General features: G+C 35.6%; 1 protein-coding gene across 1 annotated transcript in view; it reads left to right on the forward strand.

The window, feature by feature from the left end:
- LOC124993589 (EGF-like and EMI domain-containing protein 1) overlaps positions 1–24952 on the forward strand; it is a 623779-nt gene that overhangs the window by 463360 nt on the left and 135467 nt on the right. The window lies entirely within an intron of this gene.

The following is a 24952-nucleotide window of genomic DNA, read 5'->3' on the forward strand; positions in this document are numbered from 1 at the left end:
CTTATAATTTATTCTACATGAAACTTGTAATAGAAGTCAGTCAGTTTCCCCTAGTTTCATAACATTTTCTCCCTTTCTATATCTTATCATGTGTTATATGAAGTAAGAGAAGACCAAGGTAAACAGTTGAAGATATCTTGGTCATAAATCTAATTTTGGCATGAGAAAACAGGTTATGAAACATGTTAGCAAAAAAAAAAAAATACTTTTCCAAAGTCAAAGTCAAGTAATTGTACTAATATCTGGGGAGCCCAATATTATAATGTTTGTATCTACTGTAAGCACAAGCTGTGGAACAGGGGCATATGCATATTTATTTAATCAAAATATCCTCTTCTTTAGGCAGGATTAATGGTCTCAGCAATGAGATTCCCTTTCTCAGCCCCAATCTCAACCTTGTAAAGTCTTCCACTGGTAGCATCCTTAAGCTATCTCTATCAATTCTCTGAGTCACAAAATATTTAGTAGCAGCAGGATTATTGATACTTGCAGATGAGGTATTTATCAGGAAAGACTGAGCTGGTAAATTTTTGTATCTGATATAAAAATAGTTTGCAAAGTAGTGATTTATATGAATCAATGATATCTGGTCTTTGTGATAAGGCAAAATAAACACTCTAGTTACCAACTAAATTGTGTTTACAAGAATAATTAGTTTTCTAAACCCTGGAAGTTATTAGCTATTTCTGAGTAAAATCATTAAGCTCTCTTTTTTCCTACCATCACTGCCCTTGAATTTTCCAATTTTTGTTTTAATGACATCAGGTCAAAAGTTGAGTTGGATAAGGATATTATGGTTTATCTTTTCCCATTTCTTAAAAGGCAATTCTTATTGTACATGTACATGGACACTATGATAATAGCTTATTTGCAACTCTATAAACTGATTTCTTTATGCAGAATTTCAATACAGTATGCAAATTAAATCGATTCAAGTATATATATGATGAGTGAATTAAGCTAATGAGAAATAGGAAATTCATGACTGTAATTATTTCAAAGTCTTTAACCCCTTGGATTCCATTCTACAGAAAGTACTGGGCTGAAAGCCCAGCTCCTGACCTTCATGGAAATTTTGATGTTATTGTCACATGTACACATGGAAGTGTTTATTTCAAAAGTCCTCTCAAGAGATTCATTTGACACAGTTTATAATTACCTCAATCTTGTTAAAAGGAGTTCAAGAAGAATTTAAGCACTTTGTATTTAAAGTTGGATAATGTGACCTTGAGGACAACTGTTCATTTATTTTTTTAAAAAAGGCTTTGCTGTAGAGAACTAAGTGTCACATTGGTCTGTTTTGACTTAGATTATAGGAAGAGTCAATTTGATTTTAAATACAGGAAAACAGAATTGTCTCACTTTTCCTTTAGGATATTTAATTGACCGAAGACTGAGAAATGTGGTTGATGTTTAATGGGAGGTTATGTTAGAAATTCGTTATGATTGGTGGTAGAGACACAAAAGAGAAGATGGAGCTATGGAAATTGATGATTTTTGGCCTTGTGGCCTCAGTTTGAGCCAATGACTTTGTGAATTTTGGAATGTATGCCATTTTCCTGGAGGGAAGGGCTTATAATTTCTCTCAGATTCTTAAAGAAGTCTGTGGTAGTCCCAAATATCCCATATATCCTTTTGTCTTTCTGAAGGCACTTTAAAACAAGATGTGTAATAGGGAGATTCTCATGACACTTACATTAGGATACTGACTTATGATACTGCCATAAGGGCTGAGGCCAAGTTGTTCATGACTGCTTCTACCTACGGCTTCTTGTCAATAAGATTCCAGGCCAGGGGCCTGGGTTCCTGTCCTTGAGTAGCATGGCATCTGGCCCACTGTCATGGTCCTGAAAGGCAGCATCAGGAAAGCCAGTTTGGGGAGATGTCCCTCGGGTGAGGAGCAGCCACAGCAAGTGAAAACCACTGCCCTTGGCTGGTGGCACAGCACAGGCGCCGCATGGGGAAGCAGAAGAGTGCAAACCTTGCCAGATTTTCAGTGCTACCTTGTTCTGCAATAACACAAATATCACCAAGATTGGACACCAACAACTTTAAAACAGGGAAAACGAAGCTGGGTGTAGTTGTGCATGCCTATAATCCCAGCTACTCAGGAGGCTAAGGCAGGGGCACTACAAGTTTGAGGCTGACCTAGGCAAATTAGCCAGACCCTGTCTTAAGTTAAAATAAAAAGGGCTGAGGATCTAGATCAGTGGTAGAGTACTTGCCTAGCTTGTGTGAGGCTCTGAGGTCAATACCCAGTACTGCAAAAAACAACAACCAAACAAAAACTAGATTTTAGCAATCTTTAGAGATGTTTATGTTCATATTAATTTGCTGATTAAATCTCATCCATGTAGATTAGGGACAGTGGTACAGTGGAATTCAAGTTGGCAAGTGAACTCCAGCAAGTCACTCAATCTCACTACATTCTGGTTTTCTTGTGTGTTAAATGTAGAAATCGGATAAAGTTGTCTTAAAATTACTTCCTCTTCAAAGTGCTGTAATTTTATAGAATTTCCAAAATCACTAAATCCTTACACATCATCTACTAACTAAAGCTATTGGATTGTGCATAATAACTCTCTTGTAGAACTATAATTAAATTTGAAAAAAAAAGTTTAAAGAACTAAGACTTTAAAACAACCAAGCATAAAAACAGTATGAGAATTCCACGATCTAGTTTAATTAAAAAAAAAAAAAAAAAAAAAAAAAACTGTGAGAAACTTACATCCCACTTTAATAAAAATGACTGGCTAAGAAATGTTTTATTGAAAAAAATATTCAGTGGTGCTTTTGCAAAAATACTGCTTTCCATATCATAGAAGCATATCTAGAAGGAATTCAAGGAATAATCCAGCCCCAACTCCTTCCTTAGAGATAAGAAGACTCTAAACCAGAGAGATCCAGGAACTTTCTCTCCGAGAAAGAAAAACAGTTTCAAGAAAATCTGGCTAATATCACTCCTTATCCAATGACTTCAAATAAGATATGATAAATATTTTAAAGATAGATTAGGAACATAATAAAGACACTGCTAGAATAAATTCTTACATTCTGTTTTAGTAAATGAAGCTAAAGTTTAAAACAATATATTTTCACAGTAGCTATCTATAACAGAAAGTAACTTTATGTCATCAACCTATAATTGCATACTTAATATTTCTCTTCTACATTTTGAAAATAGGTTCCAAAATACCCTGACTGCTCTCCTTTCTCTAAGTCAGTCATTTCTCTACTTCAGTACCTTACTTTACTCTTAAACTACAATAAATCTCACCCCCGGGCCTCTATCAAAATTCTACTTGCCATGGTGTATGTTAAATGTCATCTGTCCTGTTAAGCTTTCTGTGGATATTCTCAACTGAAGATATTCTTTTTTTTTTTTTCTTCTTTAAGAAATGTCATGTCATTTGTGTTGCTTTCATGACTATATATATATATATATATATATATATATATATATATATTTGTAATGTGCAATTGTGCTTCTGATCAAATGAAAGGCACTGGTGACCTCCTAATTCTCAGTTCCAGAAGGGGTTTTTACAGTCTTTTCTTGATGGTCTTTGAGACTGTTGAGCACTAGTTTTCTTCTATATTTTCTCTTTTCCCCTGACTTTACGACAGCACAACTTGTACTTTCAACTGCTGCCTCCCTGTATTTTTAACCTAGTTACCAGGGTCTGACTTGGGATCCTCATCCTTTGCTATTCTAGTGTCCCCTAGTTGTCTCTTCTCTGATCTGTCTTCATTTTGCTCCTCTACTTTTATGTGTGAGTAAAAACCTATAAAATACTTATCATTTTTATTTTAAGGATTTCTTAGAGTTTTTAAGTTTATTTTTTATTGGTTCTTCTTAGTTATACATGACAGTAGACGCCATTTTGACATAATTATACAAGCATGGAATAGATCTTGTTCTAATTCAGTCCCCAGGGCCTCTCCTTCCCCTTCCATCTCCCCGCCCCATGCTCCCTTTCCTCTATTCATCTTTCTACCATTTACCCAGTTATTTTTTTAAATTAATATCTTGTGTTTGTACACGACGATGACATTCAACTGTGGTATTTTCATATATTTTACATAGAAATGTTTTGTCAGATTCATCCGACTTTGATATATAATAACAGAATATCAGAAGATATTAGGATTTTGTCCAGATTGGTTTGCTCATAGGGAAAAATCGAAACCTGTTCATCATTTGCCAATATCCTGTCTGTTACAAAATATACTTTTTCTTAAATTTTTTTTTTAACTCATGATTTTTTCATTGTTGAGTGGCAGGTGTTAGTAAATATACCTAAATATAAGTAGTAATAATGTAGGCTGAACTCATTTATTTTCAGTGAATATTTTTTAATAGCCAGTGGCTAAATACTAAAATGATTTATATTATCTAAATATTTAGTATTGAGCTGTGCTATCTGCATTTTCAGCAACTTGTAAGATTTTTGCTATAATTTGATATATCACATAAAATCATTCTTCAATTTCCATTTTTAATAAAAATCTTGTGAAAGATGACCAGCTCAAATCCTCATTCAGAATCATGTCCTTCCTCTGATATATTTGCTGAAATTGGCCTTCCCTGAGGGGGAAATAATGAAATGATTGAAAATTTTAATGCTTGCTTTGTTCTTTTTCCTGTCTTTTACACCTTTGGCACATAGGTCTATTAACATATGCATTCAAAAATAAGCAAATGGAAATTACTGATGTCTGAATAGAGAAAATTCAGGTAAAGGAGATTTTAATTACTTCAATCTCTAACACAAGCATTCTTCTTTTCTAGTTGCTAGGAATGGTCAGGATCTGTTTTTCTTCAATGGTCCCTTTTTATTCTTACTAAAGGAGAAGAAAAGACAAAAGGTTACCCAGAAACTAAAATTTAAAGATTTTTCTATGTTGGTAAGAGTTTGACCTGGAAAAGTCAATGTTATACTTTAATTATAAGTAAGCAGAAGTTGGGTGGCAAGAAGGTATAACAGAAAGTTGATTAAAATAATGATATTCTCAGTAAAACTTGTAGCTTGAATAAATTTCCTAGTATCAGCTTTTCATGCGTTTCATATTTTAAGATAATATTGAATTTTAAAAAAAGTTGATAAAACCATTAGAAGTGGTGGTCATCACACAATAGATTCTTTTGTTTTTGATCTCAGTGTTCTGATCAATGATGTCTACTTTTTTTTTTTTTTTTTAATAAGAGGAGAAGAAGATTCTTTCTAGGAAATATGAAGACATTGCCCTCAAATTGGAGATGAAAGAGGTTAAAGATTTTCATTGTAACTGCCTTTCAATTAGTTGCATTATTTATGAAGACAAATTAGAAACAGAATTCATTTCAGATGACAGCTGATGTCTTCAATAGGGCTATGTCAGGTTAAAAAATTTGTTTAGTTTGTCAGATTGATGGCATTTCTCCGTCATTATCAAATTCATCACCCTCGCAATATTAAGCACTTTTGTGTGGTAGATGGTTAAATTTAACTCTTGAAAGTTGAATTTAAGGATCATTTCCCCTCTGCTCTCCTTGTCCCCATTCTGTGGCCTTGGTGAAAATGATGAACTTAAGTTTCCATCCAGAGTCTTGAATATTAAACTAAATTCAATAACTCTTTCCATCCACTTGAACTTTGGGAACACATTTAGAATTTCCCCTTTCTCCCTAAAATTTTTCTACAGATTGTAGTCAGGAAGATAAGACTGGCAGTTTTAGATAGAGACAGACTGAAGTTTGCATTCTGACTATATCAAGTAAGAATTGTGCAATCTTGGCCCAGTTACTCAGTCCTTCTGATTTTCAGATGCTGTATCATTTCTGTCTTGATATTTGTGTCTATCACTAATAAAACCAGGAAAATAATTTACAATGATCAATATTATACATTGCACAAGAGCACATATCTTACAGACAAGAGCACATATCTTACAGAAGAATGTCTGTAAAGATATGTGGTCAAGAATGGTTATTACCCATGAGGCTGAAGGTGAACAAGGAGCTCTTCCAAGGATCAGAGAGTGATGAGAAATTCCCTTGAACTGCTCACTGTGATAAATTTCACTCTCTGTACCTGAGGTTAGAATAAACACGAAGACAAAGCAATGAAATGCTAGCACAGTGGTCTTCATACTTCGTAAGTGCCTTTTCTTCTTTCTCTCACTGTGGGAAATATCTTCACATGCCACCCTTCGGGATAAGGTTTAGGATTTTTTTCTAGTTCAATTTGTAAAATATTTAGAAATATTTTATAGTACATATTATATCAAATAATAAAACCCTGATGTTAAGCAGTAATTAATTTTGGTTCCCTGTGTTTCACCACTGACTTCATAATGCATTGTAGGATACCTACCACGTGGGATGAACTCAAGTGTGAAGAAATTAAAATAGTAACCGGCACACAACAAATGCCCAATAAATAGTGGCCTAGATCAATCATTTATAGCCATTATGAATCTACTGCTACATTATTTTCCCACAATCAGAGCACTCATTCAATGCAGAGAATGGGAGATTCTTCATTGTGTGCAACTAAGAATCTCAGAGGTTAGTTTTAAATTACTCATTTATGAAAATATATTATGGGGTTTAGGATTGTGAGAAAAAATAATGCTAATCTGAGAACAGTATATTTTGGGAAAAAATTTTGCCTCCTTTTCAGAATAATAGTATTAACTTACTATGTAGTTTTTACATACAGACTATGTAGCTTTGATCTAGCCAGTTAACCGTTCAATCTGTTCTGTTAACTAGCAGTTTCTATGCTGGGTGCAGTGAGGAAAGTAACAGTACAGATGAAATCCTTGCTTCAGTGCCTGACACCAAGCAAGCACTTCAGTTAATTAACATCAGTTAATTCCTGCAGTTGGCCATAAATCATGGTACTAAACAAAATCATGGAAGGTCAGACACCATAGTTCCAAACTTGCTTTGGTGATTAGAATAGCTTCCATTGTGCATCTTTGTTGGAAGGTGCAATAGTCAGAATGTGTGTTCCCCCCAAATTCACATGTTGAACTCCTAATGCAACAGTGAAGGTATTAGGAGGTAGGGCCCTTTGTGTGAAGTGGTTAAGTAATCAGGATAGAGCCATTCTGAATGCGGTTAGTACCCTTATTTAAAGATGCCCTGAGAGCTCTTTTGCCCCTTCTACCACCTGAACATGCAGACAGAAGGACGAATGGACCCTTAACAGACAATCATAATCAGCTGGTGCCATGGTCTTGCACTTCCAGCCTCCAGAATTAGGAGAAATACATTTTTGTTATTTATAAGCCAGCCAGACTATGGTATTTTGTCATAGCAACACAATGAACTAAGACAATGGATTTTTAAAACATACATTCATCCTTTTAACACTCCTCCATTTTTGCATTTTTAATTTTTTTATTTTTAGAGCAATGTTTGCAACTACATTTTGACTATGTGATGAAATGCTCCCATTCTCATTTATCAGCAGGTTGCAGATTTATATCTCCCTATTTCCAAAAGCACTGGAGGCTGTGAGCATCAGGCAGCTGGTGCATTTTCACAGGGCACAAAGTGCAAAGAGACATTGAACATAAAATAGTACTGCCTGCATCTCAAAGAAGCAGGCAGAGTAGGTGCTTGCAAATACCAGATAGAAACAGAAAACTTAAATCCAAACCTAGTATCCCCATATAGCTTCTAGCTACCGACAAGAAGAGAGCCACAGGGCTTCAGGGTTTGAATTTTCTGAACCAACAAAAATAGAGACATCTTTTTGCTCTGGTTGCGGGGAATTCAGTGATTTCATAATCTGTCTTTTATTTTGCAGAGAAAAACAAATCCTTAGCTAAGGGACTTCCTACATTGTAATCCCACCCAGAAACCTAAGAATTAACCCCATCTCTGCTTTGCTCTTCACTCAGAGGAAAATGTGCTCCACTGTGTTTTAAGACGAATCTCCTTACATCTGAGATCCCATCCTGACCTCTGCCTTAGAACCTTCTCTCTCCTCTATGATCATTTTCTTTCTCTCCATGTTAAAAAAAAAAAAAACCTCCTTCCTAAAACATTTTGCCACAGTTATTATAAATGATTCATTGTTAAGTTCAAGGAGCACTTTTGAGTCCTTATTTTGCTTAATATCTTGAAAGTAGTTACCTCTCCTTCCTTCTTGACTTCTCTCCGCTTGGCTTGTAGGTCACAATTTTCTCTTGGTTCTCTTCCATCACTATGATGATTCCATAACCTCTTTCATGGAGTCTTTTACTTCGGCCCACCATGAAAGTCCTCATGATCTTCAAAATTCAAACTTTGTCCCTTCCTCTTTTTCCTTCTGTGATTATTTTCACTTACAAAGCTTTACCTACCTCAATTAGCTAGAGGGGAATGATGCCCAAGTCAGCATCCCTAGATGAGCTCACTCTCTTTGTTATCTCAACCCACAGATCTGACTACTTGCCTGAGTCCCTCCCTCCTAGAGGATGTCCTCTTGCATTGCCAATCTGGTGGGTCTATAACTGAGTCTTCCTTTCCCACCCACCCCAACTCTCCTCTTCCCTTGTGTTCCCCCGCCCCCTTTTTTTTTAAAGTTTTTTTAAAAATTTTTTTACAGACTGCATTTTGATTCATGGTACTCAAATGGGGTACATCATTTCGTTTCTATGGTTGCACACTATGTAGATTCAAACCATTCATGTAATCACACATGTACATAGGGTAATGTTATCTGTCTTATTCCACCATTTTTATACCCCCTCCCTCTCATTTCCTTCTACATAAAGTTTCCCCATTCTTCTCTCCCTTCCCATCCGCCACCCCCATTATATATCATTCTCCACTTATCAGGGAAAACATTCCACCTTTGTTTTTTGGAATTGGCTTATTCCACTTAGCATGATATTCTTCAATTCCATCCATTTATTTGTAAATGCCATAATATTATTCTTCTTTATGGCTTAATAATATTCCATTATGTATATATACCACAGATTCTTTATCCATTCATCTGTTGAATGGCATCTAGGTCGGTTCCACAATCTAGCTATTGTGAACTGAGCTGTAATAAACATTGATATGGCTGTGTTACTGTAGTATGCTGATTTTAAGCCTTTGGATATTTTTCAGAGGCAGGCCAGGCTAGCAAAGTTAGAAATCATTTTGTCCAGGCCAGGCTAGCAAAGTTAGAAATCATTCATGGCTTCTCATCTCTGGCTCTACACATCTAATTCCTCAGTAATGCAAATGGACTCCACCACCAAAACATTCCCCAAAGAGATACCTCCACTATGACTACTCTAATTAAGGTCCTTATAATTTCAGAAAAGTTTATTGCAATTTATGTTAACTGGTATTTTCTATACATACCCCTTTTAGTCCATTATCTTAACTATAGCCAGAGCAATCCTTTAAACATCCAATTTAAAAATTAAGCCAGGCACCATGATGCACACCTATCATTCCAGCTACTCGGGAAACTGAGGTAGGAGGCTCACATGTTTGAAGCCAGCCTCAAAAGCTTTGGGAGAATCTGTCTCAATATAAAAAACAAAACAAAACAAAAAATACTGGGGATGTAGCTCAATGGTAGAACATCCCTGGATTCAATCTCCAGTACCACAAAAATAAATAAATAAATAAATAAATAGGTAAGTATGTAGGTAGGTAGATAAAAAATTTATTTTGCCATCCTTGAAACCCTTTCTCATTTCTACCTAGTGTTTAGAATTAACCCCAAGCCCCCAGTGGCTTAAGAGATGCTTCAGACTTTGACTTCTATTTACTTCTGTCTCACCTGTCATGTTTCTACTCCATACTTGATACTCTAGCATCAGTCACAAAGAAAAGTTGCAATTCCCTAAGTGAACCAGGAAGATCCCATCCTACACCTTTCACTTAGTGTTCCACCTGCCACAACCCCCTGCTTCTGTGCCTGCTCCTCCCCTGGTTTGGATGCATGATTTCCCCTTCTCTACCTGTTTTTAAATTTAACTTGTGTTTGTCTGCCCTTAGTTTGAAGTCACTTCCTCTAGGAAGACTTCCTAGATCTGCTCCCTTACTCATAAATCAAATACACCACCTGTTTCATAAGTTTAAAGATTCTTCTGAAGGCAAGACATAACCTAGAGGCACTTAGGCAGATGAAATCCATAACCTGTTGTTTCTTACAGCCCTGAATGAGAGAGGGCTGCAGAGCAGGGCTGCACTCTTGGCTGCACCCTTGGCTGTACCCTGGGCAGGGTAACCACATGCTGGAAATGTCCGGGGCTGCTTATGTACATTAACAGAGTGGAGATAGACTCAGTCTCATCATCTTCTTATAGACCGATTATTTTGAAAAATTCCACAAGCCAAAGGAAGAAGGGGCTACTCTTGGGTATTAAGTGTTCGGGGGACCCTAGCATTTGGACATGTGCATTATAATCCAGACATATTAGAGCCCGATAGGAGAAATAGCCAACCTATGGGATTAGCTTACTGCATGTGAAGGGGAACTAAGAGACTTCAGTCATGTTTTCAAAACTGGGTCAAGATAGGACTTGTAAAGTATTCTTTTCACTCCACCACATCAAACCAGGACATAAACCTAACATGGAATCTCTCACAACAAACTCTAAAGGGTTCACTTTTTGTCTGTCTCTCCCACTAATATTTCTTTTGTGTCCCCAGTGTCTAACATGCGCCTGAAATAAAGTGTTTAATGTTATTTCATGACTGTATTAATTCAATGTTCAAAATATAAAGATCCTAGCAATAAGTTATGTTTTGTTTAGAAATAGGAACATTTTGTCTCCCTCATGATCATCTCCTTTTAATTAGATAAGAAGAAATTTATAATTCATGACTTTGCCTCTTAGGAAACCTGACACTAAGTTGAAGGTTTAATTGCAGGGACCCTATTTAACCTATATTCTTAATTTAGCTATCTCTACCCTACTTCATGGCATGATGCTTGTTTTCTCCGCAGTGGTTATTTTTGTACTTATTCCTCTCCTTATAAACCTTAGTAGTTCTATTATAAATGTGTTTTACTCTGTTCACTGCCTCAAATCATCTTTGGAAGTCAGCAAAATATAAATGTGATTTAAAAATACTAAATTCAAGCCTACAGCTGTTACCTGAATCCTCACAGAAATCAGCAAGTGACATCATGGACAACATTTTAAAACCCAACTGTACCAGAGATATAAACCTGTCATTCAGCTGAATGGTTTGCATATTAGTCCTCTAAAATCCTGGGTATTGCTGCCTTTGCCAGGGTGAGGGGAGGACAGTTTTTCAGGAGGACAAGGACTGGCTCCACATCACAAGAGTGGGAGGGATACCTAGAGTTAACAGACCTAGAGTCTGGTGTCTAGTGGTCACTTCACAAAGAAAAGACATGTGGTTACCAATGATGGTCAAGGGCAAGGCTGTGATTTGAGTCTCTGTCATCATTTTCAACCTGAGGACAGAGCAAGAAGTAAGAAACCAAACACAGGTGAAAGTCAACATCTAGAAACTCAGGCTGAATTATAAGGTTTGCACACAAATTCTGAACATGAGAGATGGAAATTCAAGGTGCAAGTGTTGTTAAACAAGTAACCCAAGTTAGGGTTAAAATTTGAGAAACAAATAAGGAGGTACTCTACAAATATATTGTGAATTATGACTCTGAAAGTTTTTCAGGGAACTGTAACTACTGACCTGACCATCAAGGTCTGTGTCTTCTGGCCCCACAGGTCAGCTTGTGTGGGTGGGACCAGGTTGCTGGGAGAAGGAGCCTTCCCTGGGAAAGCAGCTCTTCTCAAACATCTGTCCTGTATGCCATGAAGAAGCTGAGCAATCCTGGCATGGTGGTGCACACCTATAATCCCAATGACTTGGGAGGCTGAGGCAGGAGAATCACAAGTTCAAGGTCAGCCTCAGCAATTTAGCAAGGCTCTAAGCAACTTAGTGAGACTGTGTCTCACTAAGCATGTTCCAGCTATTCAACTTGAGATGTTTTAATGAAACTAGTGATTAACAGTAGAATCCAGATAGTTTGTAGGTCATTTTGGCCACATGTAGTAGTAATAATAATTACTAAGATTTTAAAATATTATCTCTAATACTCAAAACAACCATAAGAGGCAGATGTTATTATTTCATTTATAAAGTACTGTAACTGGTGTTCTCAGAGGTTAGTATCACAGAAGTTGTAGAATCTCAGACTCTGATTTCATTCCCCAGATCTAGTTTAGATCACGCCTTTGAGATCACCTTTGGAAAGCTTTTGAAGGGGAAGAAGGAGCTGGGCATATTGTTAAATACATCTGCTATGTAATCTTTGATAAGATTCTCTCTTCTAGTCAATGGAGTATGGCAATTTAGAGTCTTATTTCGTCCCAAGATTTAGAGTTTGAGAAGATGCTCTATGTTCCCTCTTGGCAAGTACAAAGTTGACTCATTCCATAGATGTGCTTGGACTGTAGCAGTTTGGCCTTCTGTCATGGCAAGAATACAAGTCAGAATCTTAAGCTTTCTCAACAGAATATCAACCTTGCCTCCCCAGTGTCTGGTGTCTAAATCTTTTTGCTCTCACTTCAATCAACAATATAGAAATTCCATACTACAGTCCCATGTTGGAGGATTTGACTATGAATTGAATGGGAGCCAGCATCCATTCAAATCTCCCCTAAGACATCTGATATACAGAGTGCACAGCAGAAAGATCATAAGCCTCGGCACCAAGAAGCTCTAAGTTAAAATCCCAGCTTTGTGCCTACAAGCTGTGAACGTGGACATGTTGTTGAATGATAACAATGGCTAATGTTTATGAAGCACTTGTTAGCATGGGGCACAGTGTTAAGCACTTTATACCCACTGGTTCAGTTAAGCCTCATAACAAACCCTGGAAGTAGGCACTATTGTCACTGTTTCACCATTGCAAAAAGTGAGACTTAGAAAGTTGAAACAACTTGAGGAAAGTCACCCTGTTGTAAGAAGGAAATCCAGTACATGCTATTTGGGTATTGCTGACCCACTGAATCCAGTTGTGCAAAAACAAACCAAAATTTGTGTCTATGCAAAAGTAAGGTGCTAGGACTTTATTAAAGCTTTTTAAGGAAGGAAAAGACCATAATTAAAATGTGAAGGGCTCACATTGCCATGTTGTATAGAAAATGGGTTCATCCTATATGGGATTGAAGAACCTGGTAAAGAGATTATTCGTTTAAGAATGGACTAAAGAATCTGACATTTTGAAATTTTATAATAGTGAAGAATAAATGCCAGGAAGCAGCAGTCTTTTTTCCTATGAATACTTAACTGTATACAGTTTATTTTATAAAATATAATATTTTCTAAGCTATAAAATTTTGTATTTTCAAAATTTTAATTTTGAAATTGTAATTTTCACAGTTTTAAAATTGGCTTTATCAAAGTCAATATAATCATTTGAATATGCAACTGAAGTACATGGATTTGCATCAAGTTCTAAAACTTTGCTGGATTGTCTAATAATAATCCAATGTCTTGTAATAAAAAGGACATTCCATGACTTATTCTTGTTTGAGACTGTTGGAAATTTGATTTGAAGGATTTATACTGTATGGTTTCGAATTTACTAGAAACCTTCATCATGTTGGTCCCTACCAAATGAGATTCATAGATTATAAAACAATAGCATGAAGAATGCTATTCCTATTCTGCTTTATAGTATCTCAGTGCCCGCACTCATTTATTTTAGAACTGAATATAGTATATGACTCAAGCTTTTAATAATTGCAGTGGAATGGTTTGATTGATTTTCTGCCTCCAACATTTTCTATATTGCACATTGGAAAAATGTTCAAGATTTCAATATTTCTCCTGGATTCAGGGTAAAAAATGTAAATTTATTTTCATACCCATCTGATTAATTAGTCCTCTTTCCTCTGTGGAGAATGTCCTGTTTCCTACAACTCACATTTTTAAGTTCTTTAAGTTAGAAAACAGTCTAATTTCAACCTGTTCTTATTTCCAAAAGAAAATGATTTAATAATCTTCCTTATTTCTCATTATAACTTTTATGAGACCCTGTGGTGTAAGAACTACACTATTTCATCTCTTAGTATATCCACGAGACCAGTGAAGGTTTTGCTAAGTGCCATATCATGCACATATCAGAACAATGGAGTAAAACTAGGAAGAAAAAATTGTATATTAAACCTGTATAGCCCCACTCAGAATGTTGAAACAGACTGTCCTGCCTTTGTTACACAGTTGATTAAGCCCATGGTATAAGGAATTTAAACTTGTATGGAATCATTGAACTACAAAATTTAAGATGTGGAAGAATAAGCTTTCTTCATTCCAGTGACTGACGTATTTGCTAACCCTTCTCCTTGTAGCAAGCATAAATTAATAAGTGCAGAATCTCAAATTCAGTAGGATACATCTTGCATTTGAAGCAAAAATTATGAGATCAAGAATAATTGATATTCCATGTGACCCATTAAAACAGGTCTCACTTAATGCAATACAGTTTAAAATTGTATCTCTTTTAAGTAGGCTAACCTGAATGTGGGCACCCTTTTTTGCACTTTACAGCAAAACTGAGCAATTCCCTTAACCATCCCGATCAGAGGACCTTGAACCGAGAGCACATGTTTAATGATGCCCGGACTAGCTATTGATTAAACACTGACAATGTTCAGAGGAATTGAGAATCAAAAAGCCTCCCCCATGGCCAGCTCTGCCATGCTCACTTCTTAATAGATGGCAAAGGAGGATTCTAAATGAGATCTGCTGCCCTGCTCATCCTCAGAACTCCACAGGCAGTGGGATTAATTTCTGCTTTGCAGTCCTTTGGAACTACCATGTCTAAAATGTCCATCATTCTCCAGAATTGAATACAGATGGTCCTTCTTTTTTATTTTATTATTCTTCTTTTAAGAAAAAAAAACATTTTATATGAATTAAATATATAGAATGATATCATTCCAAGCATAGGATGAATTAATATGTAAAAAATTAAAAGGATGCTAATTTAGGCTACATAATTTAGGATAAATAATCATTCCCCAAAACATGAAAACAAACAATAACAACAAAATTTCCAAAAGAACATGCAGAAAAAAAGAAAATTAAAAGGAAACCTTTGTTTCAGAGATAGGATGAAGGTTCTCACTGCATTGCTCTGTGGAGTTAGTTACTACCTGAGGCTCAGGTAGGTTTAGGATACTCTTTTTGTCTGGGTAGAAGAGTGTGACCCAGAACTATGAAGTAAGTCTGTTTTTACATGTTTAAAAAAAGGTGATTTCCAACAGTGGAACCACCCAGCTGTTTTACCTTCAACAAACATTGACGGAACACCTAGAGGGTGTCAGGCACATTGCTTGTCTCTTTCCCTTTTAAAGTTATTTAATCCCTGCAACAATCCTGCCAAATACTCATTATAATCTTTTTAAAGATGTGAAAACTGAAGCTTAGAGGAATTAAATAAATCCCCTATTATCAAACAATCAGCAAATAGGTGAGAACAAAGTCATGCTGCTAGGAACCGTCAGAGCAAGGCTTAAAACCAGATATTTTGATTAATAGTCTATTGAGCTAATTACCATATAATACCTTCCTTAGTTTAATAATACACACTTAATGAAAGGTTTTGTGAAAAGCTCGGATATTTTTAATTGTTATATGTTCTTTGACTACTTCATTTGTTTTTTATCCAAAAGATTATATCCTTAGTGTTCAAAAAAAAATTGGGAGGACAAAATCATATAAATAAGGAGAGAATAAAGCAACCATAATCTTACCACTCAAGGGTAATCACTGTTAACATTTGGACTTATCTCATTCCACTCTATTTTCCATGTATTGTTTTCTTTATATTAGGGAGCATGCTATTTTTTGTTATATATTTATATTTTAAAAAGCACTAGAATAATATACACCAAAATTTATTAAGCTAAAATATTTGTTAAGCTAACATTAATGGTGGCAAATGCTTCTCAGTATGTGTTGATATAAACATATATTATGAATTTTCTCTTCCAACTAATATTGATATTAATATTTATTTGCATAAACTGTTTTCTAGAAATTCTATTATTTTCTTGGTCAGATTTCTATCAGGGGGATTAAATAAAAGAAGTTAAAACAATAGGTATTTTTTAAAATTCTCAATTCCATTTGTCAAACTGTTCCCCAATTTTAATGCAACTTACTGATTCATTACCACTCCATAATGGTTTCTGTCTTAACCTCGTTAAATTTTATTTTCCCTTTTAGTCTTCGCTAACTTGCTAAGTAAAATTTGATATTTTTCCACCTCTTTTATTAAATTCAGATTCTAAAAATGTGTTTGTTGTTTATGTATCTTTTTATAAATTTACTGCTGTGGTACTTTGCCTAAACTTTTTAAAATTGTGAATTTCACCTTAAAAAATATCATATGCATAGATTGTCTTATAAAGCAAGCATAATTCTTTGTCACCTCTGTTAATGAATTTGTTACCATAACTATTTTTAATAGCACACTGTATTTAAGCCATCCTGTTAGCATAAAAGCAAGATATATATACACATACATATGTATAGGGTATCTATATACATGTATATGTATGTGAATAAAAGAATATATATGTATATAAAAATGAAAGTATGAAAAAATTTTAAAAAGGTAAAAATCACCAACCTCACCAACAGAGTTAACCATCATCTTTTCATTCTACTAGGTGGAAACTCACTGGGGCCTGGAATGGTCTTTAGCGAGGCAATGTACCTCTTGTGCTTTTACGGTCTATACACTTATCTATCTAGTGTGAGAAGAAAAGCTTAAGACAAGATAAAGTTTGATAATTTGTTTTATATAATTCACGAATCAAGAAACATCAAAATGAAAGGTGATGGGATACGTTCTGGAAGCATGAGCAGCAAGCTTTTCTAGACTGAACATGAAGGCACATGGGGATATGTCTAGACTGGGACAGCTCGGCCTTTGCCCAGTTTGATGTGGTTCAATGGGAGTCAGCTATATAACTAATCAGATCTGATTGGCTGAGGTTCAGGACTCTTTGTTTTTTCATTTGTTTGTTTGTTTGTTTTTGTTTTTATTTGCATTGTTTTAGTCAACTACAAAAAAAATGTAAAATTATCCAAGTTTAGTTTTGGTTTATTCACATAAGAGATTGGAGCAAGACAACCTCCCGGTAATAGCTTCCTTGTTTCATTGTTTTGTTTTATCTAACTAACCAGTCACCAACCAGTCTTCTTTATGGCTTTAGAAGCTTTTGAACTAGGACTGCCTTCCCTCCTTCCTCAGCAGATGAAACAGTATCTCCCTTCTCTGGATTGTAATTAAATGAGAAACAGAGACTCCAAGGGAAACTCATCAAAGGGATTCAGTCCCCTGTCCCAACAATGTCAATTTCACAGCCCCTGACATAGCTGTCCTGGAGGTGAGATTCTTCCTGTGGTCCTAGGGCTGGTAAACACAGAGACAACCAAGTAATTCTTCAAATGGAAATAAATTCTGAACTTTTATATGGTTTTATTCAAGGTAAAAAAAAAATGAGTAAGGCCAATGGTGACATCAATTTAAATTTTTATTTTTAAATGTTGGGACATTAGTAGGTAATCATTTCCCTGATATTATGTAAAGAGGCATACATATTTAAAAGAGCCTAAAAACATCAATCTTAAAGAGGAAGTTCTTAGGACAACAGACAAGTGTGTTTATTAACTTTCAAAAAGGACTAAATGATGTGGAATTTCCTGTATTTACTGCAGCTAGGAAAACAATTTCTTAAGAGCAAACACCAAAGTCTTGACACAGGGTCCTCAGTCTGCTAGACTTCTGTTTCCTACAAGAAGAAAAGATAGCAGTTTTAAGAGTCTTGAGTGTGAGTGAATACATACTCCTTTTCCTTTCCTAACAGAAATGGAATCATACATTTTATGAATTTTAGAAACTTTAAAAAATATATATTGTCATTCATGTATATTTTATAAAATCATTTTAATAACAAATATTGTAATATGATACATAATTTATTTAATGATTTAGTTCCTTGTGGATTTTATTCTGTTTTCTCTCTCTTCTTTATGTAGTAAATACTGCCACTTATAAGTACATTTGTAGCCAAATCTTTAAATATTTCCAGGGTTATTCTCTTAAAATAAATCAGCATAAATGGAATTACTACAACAAAAGTAATGTTTATTATGAATTTTTTCTTGAAAAAATATCAACTTAAATTTCTATCTGCAACATATTGGAAAAACTTGCTTTTTTTCATCATACCCATGTAAAATCTATGTCTTACCTTTTGTTTTATCATTTCCCCCAATATGATGAGTGTCAAAGGTTGGGTTCCTTGAATATAGCCTGTAAGCTGTTATGCATGAGGTTTATTGGGAACTATGCAAGTGAAACCTTGGGGAATGGCATAAGGCATTGGGAGAAGTCAAACGGAAACACAATTTCAACTAGGGATCTGCCAATCTTTAGAGAGAACTCAACAGCTGGGTGTTCCTTCAATATCATCTTGCCTTAAAGCTAAGCATGGTGGCACTCTTCTGTAATACCAGTCAGGCAGGAGGCTGAGGCAGAAGTAATGCGTGTTCAAAGTCAGCCTCAGCAATTGAATGAGGCCCTTAGTAACTTAGCAAGACCCTGTGTCAAAATAAAAAAAAAATTTATAAAAGGGCTGAGGATATGGGTCAGTGCCCCCTGGGTTCAATCCCCAGTATTTAAAAAAAAAAAAAAAGAAAGAAAGAAAGAAAAGAAAAGAAGAAAGAAATACAGAAAGACAATATCTTGCCTTGCAGAAAGGAAACTGGGACTTGATACCCTTATAATAACCTGAAGCCTGCAGTGGGATAGGTATGACCTTGGATGAGGAGGCTCACTCAGTTGAGGACAACTCTTGGAGGACTTTGCCAGAAGCTGTGTGATAATAAGGCCAGCCCTGAGGAATGAGTACTGTTCTGGGTGGTAAGCCAGAGCCTCTGCAATAGTCAACTTGCACTGTGTAGCAATTAGTGGGAATGGCTCCCCTAGGATTTTGGTTAGTTTCTTTTTCAGGATTTATAAGAGGAAGGTTAATGAAATGAACCACAGTCCCTGTTCCAGCAATTGGTCTTGAGGCTGCGACTGAGACCACTTCTCATTACAGTTCTAGAATTCTCTTACCCTACTTCCATTACCAATTGTGGTAGGTAGGGCTCACTGGGAAACAAACTCTGAGTTATGCATATAGGATGCTTCTTGAAGCACACTAAGAACAATAAGGGTGAAGGGTGAGAGGAGTCTAATTGGGCAGAGGGATGAGTTAAAATGGAGATGCAGTTGCAACAGGCCTCGACCCATTCTATAGGAAGTTCAGAGCTGAGGTAGTTTTTCTTCCTGCCACGTGGCAGGACTCTACATTATTGCACTGGACATTAGATGCCAGCTGCTGGCTGCTATAGGGTAGAGGGTGTGAACTTGAGCAAGGTGTCTCTTGTCAGTTAGTAGCACTGACTTTCTAGGGAAGACTCAGCTGAAATCTATGAGTTGCCTGAACCCCAATAGCTGAGAATGTGTACTGCAGTCCTAAAATGGACTAGTACCTAGAACAGTGATTTTATATGGCATTTCATTATTACTGTGATAGATATTATTTCATATGCTAACTAATCATATGCATTTCTTCTTTTTGAATTATCTGTATATTTCTTCCATTTTTATGTAGCTAATATTTAGTTTGTTTCTTTTTTTCTCATATCTAATATGAGATAGTTTCCATTTTTCAATTTTGGGTTTTAATATATGCATGTTTGCATTTTATGTAGTACATCTCTTTTCATTTTATATCTTTTTTTCCCTTAGCTTTAATAATTCTTTATTTCCTTGATAAATACTTAGATAATTTTATTTTCAAGTTTTATAGTTTATTTTGCTAGATTTAAATGCTTGATCTTTACAGAATTTACTTTGGTTCTTGGTAAAAGACAAGAACTTAAATTATGCATGTGTGCGTTTCCCAGTTACAATATTCCAACAATTATCCCAACACCATATTTGAATGATTCTTCTCATATTCAGTGATTTTTATGTTTTCCATCTAATATATTAAATTCTTTTATATACCAGGTTTTTGATGTAATATTCTACTCCTCAATTAACCTGTTTATATTTATTTCCAAAACACATTACCTAATTTACTATAATTAGTTAAGCCACCAGGGTGATCAGCTTATCAATACAGAGGAAAATGATTATGACTATATTAGAACCTAAAGTCTACACCATTTTTGCCTATATGGAAACATCTACATTTCTTCATTTTTGACCATCTGGTCTATGCACTCAGCCACTTGACAAATGTTCAAATGCTATTTGGAAGTGTCACATTCTGTCCTTCTTGTTCCCCTCTTCTTTCTTACCCCTTGTGGATTTTCAGTATTTTAAATAGCCATTGAGCTGCACATTTCTTTTCAAATTCCTCATACTTTCTATCCTAGGACTCAGCAAATATACGACATAAATAACTATTAATTGAGTGTTGGATGAATACGATCATCATTTCCTCTATGTGTCATCTCTATGGCTTTTGATTTCACTAAGTTACAAACCATGTCCAGAATACCTCACAATATGGTAGGAAAATATGAAAACAGTGGTTACATTGCAATTCACTGAAATGACATACAGATATGTACTTTTCTTTCTTTTTTTCTGAAGAGATTTCATTCATGAGGCTCTTAATATTTATAATTTGGATATCTGGTTCTTAACACAGTACACTTGTGGAATGAATTTTAAAACGTTCTTATCCGAATGCCATTTAAACTGACTTAACTTTCAAGAAAGTTATAGAGCCTAAATTTGAAGAGCTCCAAACACAGCTGAAAATTCAGGAGCTCCACAGAATGAAAATGCTAGATAGTTGCTGCTTTTAGTAATTTGTTTTTATTCATGCTACACATTTACTGATTGAAAGCCCAGCTATACAACTTATAGAGACAAATACAAAAATGAAAGTTGTGGTCCCTTATTCAAAAGAGTATTAAAAATTTTAAGTGGGCTGGGGTTGTAGCTCAGTGGTGGTGTACTTGCCTCACACATATGAGACACTGGGTTCCATCCTCAGCTCCACATAAAAATAAAAGAATAAAGGCATCATGTCATTCTACAACTAAACATTTTTTTAAAAAAGAATTTCAAGCTATGAGAGCAAAACATTCAAAAAAGTGTGGAGTTTTTTGCAGTTGTGTAGGTTGAAGGTCCTTGAAGTTGGCCCCTTTCTGAACACAACCTATGTACATTGTGCTGGGCACTGGTGTCTCAGAGCTGAGGAAACTCCTGGGGTTACTTGTCCAATGTGGAACTCACTGAATTAATGTATGTGAGGGCAGAGAATAACAGTATGTTTCCTTGGCAAGTTCTCTAGCTTCTCTAATTCAGAATTGGTTTTAGAAATTTGAATCTTTACACTCATTCCCAAACCCCAACATAGTTTTTCATTTACTTGGGTACCCATTTAAGAGAATTTTTAAAATAATAATTGTTTGCAGGACTTGTTTCTATGAACTAGGTAATGATAAAATCCAGAAGAGTATTATAATCTTCACAAAGGTATTTTTCAATAAAGCAATACAAAGGCCCTTTATGGAGGGAATTTTATATCAATAGTGGGCATGGATGTGCTATGGATTGTAACAGCAGCTGGAAATTTTTCTCTCATTACTCTGACTTCCTGAAAGGATATTGTCCTCCAAATGTGAGAAGCATTGTCACTACGAAAGAAATACATCTTATTAGAATGAGAATGTTGTAGATAATGATTATGTGATTTGTCTTGAGTTTGGGACTAATGCATACGTGATGGTTTTCTTTGGGGAAGGGGGTTATATCAAAATATATTAGCCCCAAACCCTCAGGAGTAGGTAGGAAATAGACAGAAATATATTCCCTTTGGCAATTGATTCCTCAGCATGCTAGTTATGCCCAAACAAGCACAGGATTCTTTTGACATCTGTTTTATTTTGTTTCTTGCTTTTTCCAGTATTCAAGCTGTCAGCTCCTGCTCTGTTAACAATGGGGGCTGTGAGCCGGAGTATATTCAGATCACTGATGAACACTTGCAGGCACTGGTGCCTTCCCCACCACCAGCTGAAATGAGATGGCAAACACTGCGAAAGGAAGTCGCAGTGAGCACACATTACCTGCTGCAAGGGAGCAACGTGTTGAGAGCAATACAACTTTTTTGGCACCATGTACCATTTTGAAACGTTGCATGTTTTAAATAATAATTCTTTTTCCTAAAATGTACCTCACACATTGCTTGCCATAAACAGCTGTTACTTTTTTTTTTTGTTAATTTTTTTGTCTCTCAAACTATTTGTAGTTCTAGGTTCATATTCATTCTCTTTGAAGAAGGGCAGCCAGCTATGGCAGTGTGATTCATGGTGTTGAGCTGTGATAGGATTCAGGAATTTAAAGTGATGTTAAGTATCCCATTGAGTTTTATAAGAAACCCCAAAACAAAGATTTCTGGAGAACGCTTAAAAGCACAAACTAAGACAGACAGGTGAGAGCTTTTATTTTCCATTACGTATTTTGTTACTGTAGACTCCCTACTATATATTCATAGTAGTGTTTTGGAAAAAAGTCTGCCTTTTATGCATATATGTAGGTGAGAAATAAAAGTCTGTCTTCTATTTTTATTTAATTCATTAAAGTTCTCTGAAATGACTTGGAAGTTTGGAATGTCAGCTCAATTCTTCAGAAGTGGGATGAGATCAAGGAAGAGTCTGCATTCTCCCATCATCTCCCTCTGCTCCTGGGGCAGAGCCCAAAATGAGTGTATTAACAGATTCGCTAGGATGGCAAGATACTGTTCTCAGACTTAAGTAATATTTAAAGAAAGCCATCCCTTTAATTTCTGAAATTTTTATAAATCTCTAACATGCAATATAAGTATAAACAGGGTTTTGCTGTGAAAAGGAAGCCTCAAGACTTCTTTTCCTTCAAAACACATTTTTTTTCCTAAGTTCCTCCTGTATAAAACTTCTGAGGCTATGAATACTCATTCCCCAGATGATTACAGCTTTTTTTCTAATACATCTTTGGGTTTCTTTTCTTTTCCCTACCTTCTGAATGCTTCCCCCTCTTCTAGTCTTCCCATCAGTGAATCTCAACTTGGCCATAAAGCTCTCCTAAACAATCTCCCTTAGGACTATATTTTTGCATGACTGCTGCTCCTTCCTCGCACCTTCTCATTATCAAAGATAGAGACTACATATTTAGGAGTTCTTTAATGAGGAATCATTCCTAGGTCATTTGACATTGCCCAAAAGAATGGCAGTTTTTCACACAACCTGGAATGGATTTCCTAAGCAAAAGATAGAGGACAACTGGGATTGAGTTTAACATTGCAAGGTGACAGGGTGAGGGAAAAACCCTGGTTGTACAATGAAAGAAAATCTGCCCTAGGTATTTTAACATAGTGGGCCTAAAAGTATTTTTCCAACTGAAATTATGCATGTTTATTAAATCAAATGTATAGTTTGAGTTTTGGATGATTCTGCTGCAGTTGTTCAGAATAAACAATGGAAAGTAGCAAAGGCCATTTTTCTGAGCATCAACCCATCCATATCTGAATTTACATAACTAAAGTGTAAGTTCATAGGCTTTTGGTAGCTGATATCCATCACCTGTATTTTCAGTTCACCATTAATAGACAGCAATATCGAAAAGAAGTTGGAGGAAGAAAATGATTAATGCTTAAGGTTTGTTGCTTTTAGATTTATGTAGATGACTAAGATAATGTATTACATAGTACATGCAAACTTCCCATGACTGTGATATTGCTGCACTTGGGGCAACATCAGGACTCAAGAGATTTTTCTACTGGTATCCTGGTATAAATAGCAGGGAACTCCAATTGTTCCCAAGGAACATGCTCCTACAGATGTTAGTCATTACTTTGCTTAACTAAATCCAGTGTTGATATCAGCAGATTTATGTTTATAGCCATCTAATCCTAATCTGACAAAAACAGGTGTTTCTTCATTTGTTCAACATATATTTATAGATCACCTCCGTTTAGTTCAGCAATGGACTTGAGAGTGATTTCTCTGCCCTTAAGAAGATAGTCATTATAAATTCAGTTGAAAGATTAGTTCCACTGTAAACTGAGTTTGGTAGCAGTATCCCTGTTCCTAGAAACCAATCATGGAATAGACTGACTATGGGAAGCATGACCATTTTTCAAATTCTAACTTAGATAGTCTCAGCGATATTTTAACATTTTATTTCAATTTACTGTTTGGGACTTTGCTGTTACATATTTTTTTTTCTATCAAGAGCTATGATTTTCCAATTATGAAGTGAAATAACTGAGAATTCGTTGATTTAATTATATTGATTTGTCTAATTTTAAATATAAGTGTGAAAACATGCAATTGTGCTGAAGAAGTTGATTTTAGAAAATGTTCAGCCCTCTGAGATGAATCATGGTTCACCTCAATTCTTATCCAGTCCCATCCACAAAAAAATCATTATGTCAGTTGGAAGAACATTTGCAATGCTCATAGACATGGGGCTATGATCTTGCTGGTAATGTGTCCCCTGCCCAGGGAAATGGACAGAGTACAATGAGAATAAAATTAAAAGTGCAACATCTCAGAGGTCAGCAGTGGTAATTATCAAAGAAGTTGGCATCATTTATGAATGAGATTACAAAAAAATGAAGGTTAAAGATAAGTGAAGGAAAACAACACTGAAATAGTTGAGCTCTATTTGGTAGCAGAGGTAATGACTTGAGGGAAAAGGCCCCATCCATTGACTCACAGACACTGGCTTTAAAGGAATGTGTGTGAAGCTTTATGAGCAAAGCAATTCCAGCTATTCATGAATCAGGACTAGTATGTGCTCATCACTTGAGGTTCATAATAAAGCACAGGAAGAAAAGAGGAATGCTGGCTTCTCTTTACTGTAGGTATTACATTTTTCTGTGTTATCTAACTACTCACTGTACCTCAGTTTCT

Source organism: Sciurus carolinensis, chromosome 9 (assembly GCF_902686445.1).
Source record: "Sciurus carolinensis chromosome 9, mSciCar1.2, whole genome shotgun sequence".
Taxonomy (NCBI): Eukaryota; Metazoa; Chordata; class Mammalia; order Rodentia; family Sciuridae; genus Sciurus; species Sciurus carolinensis.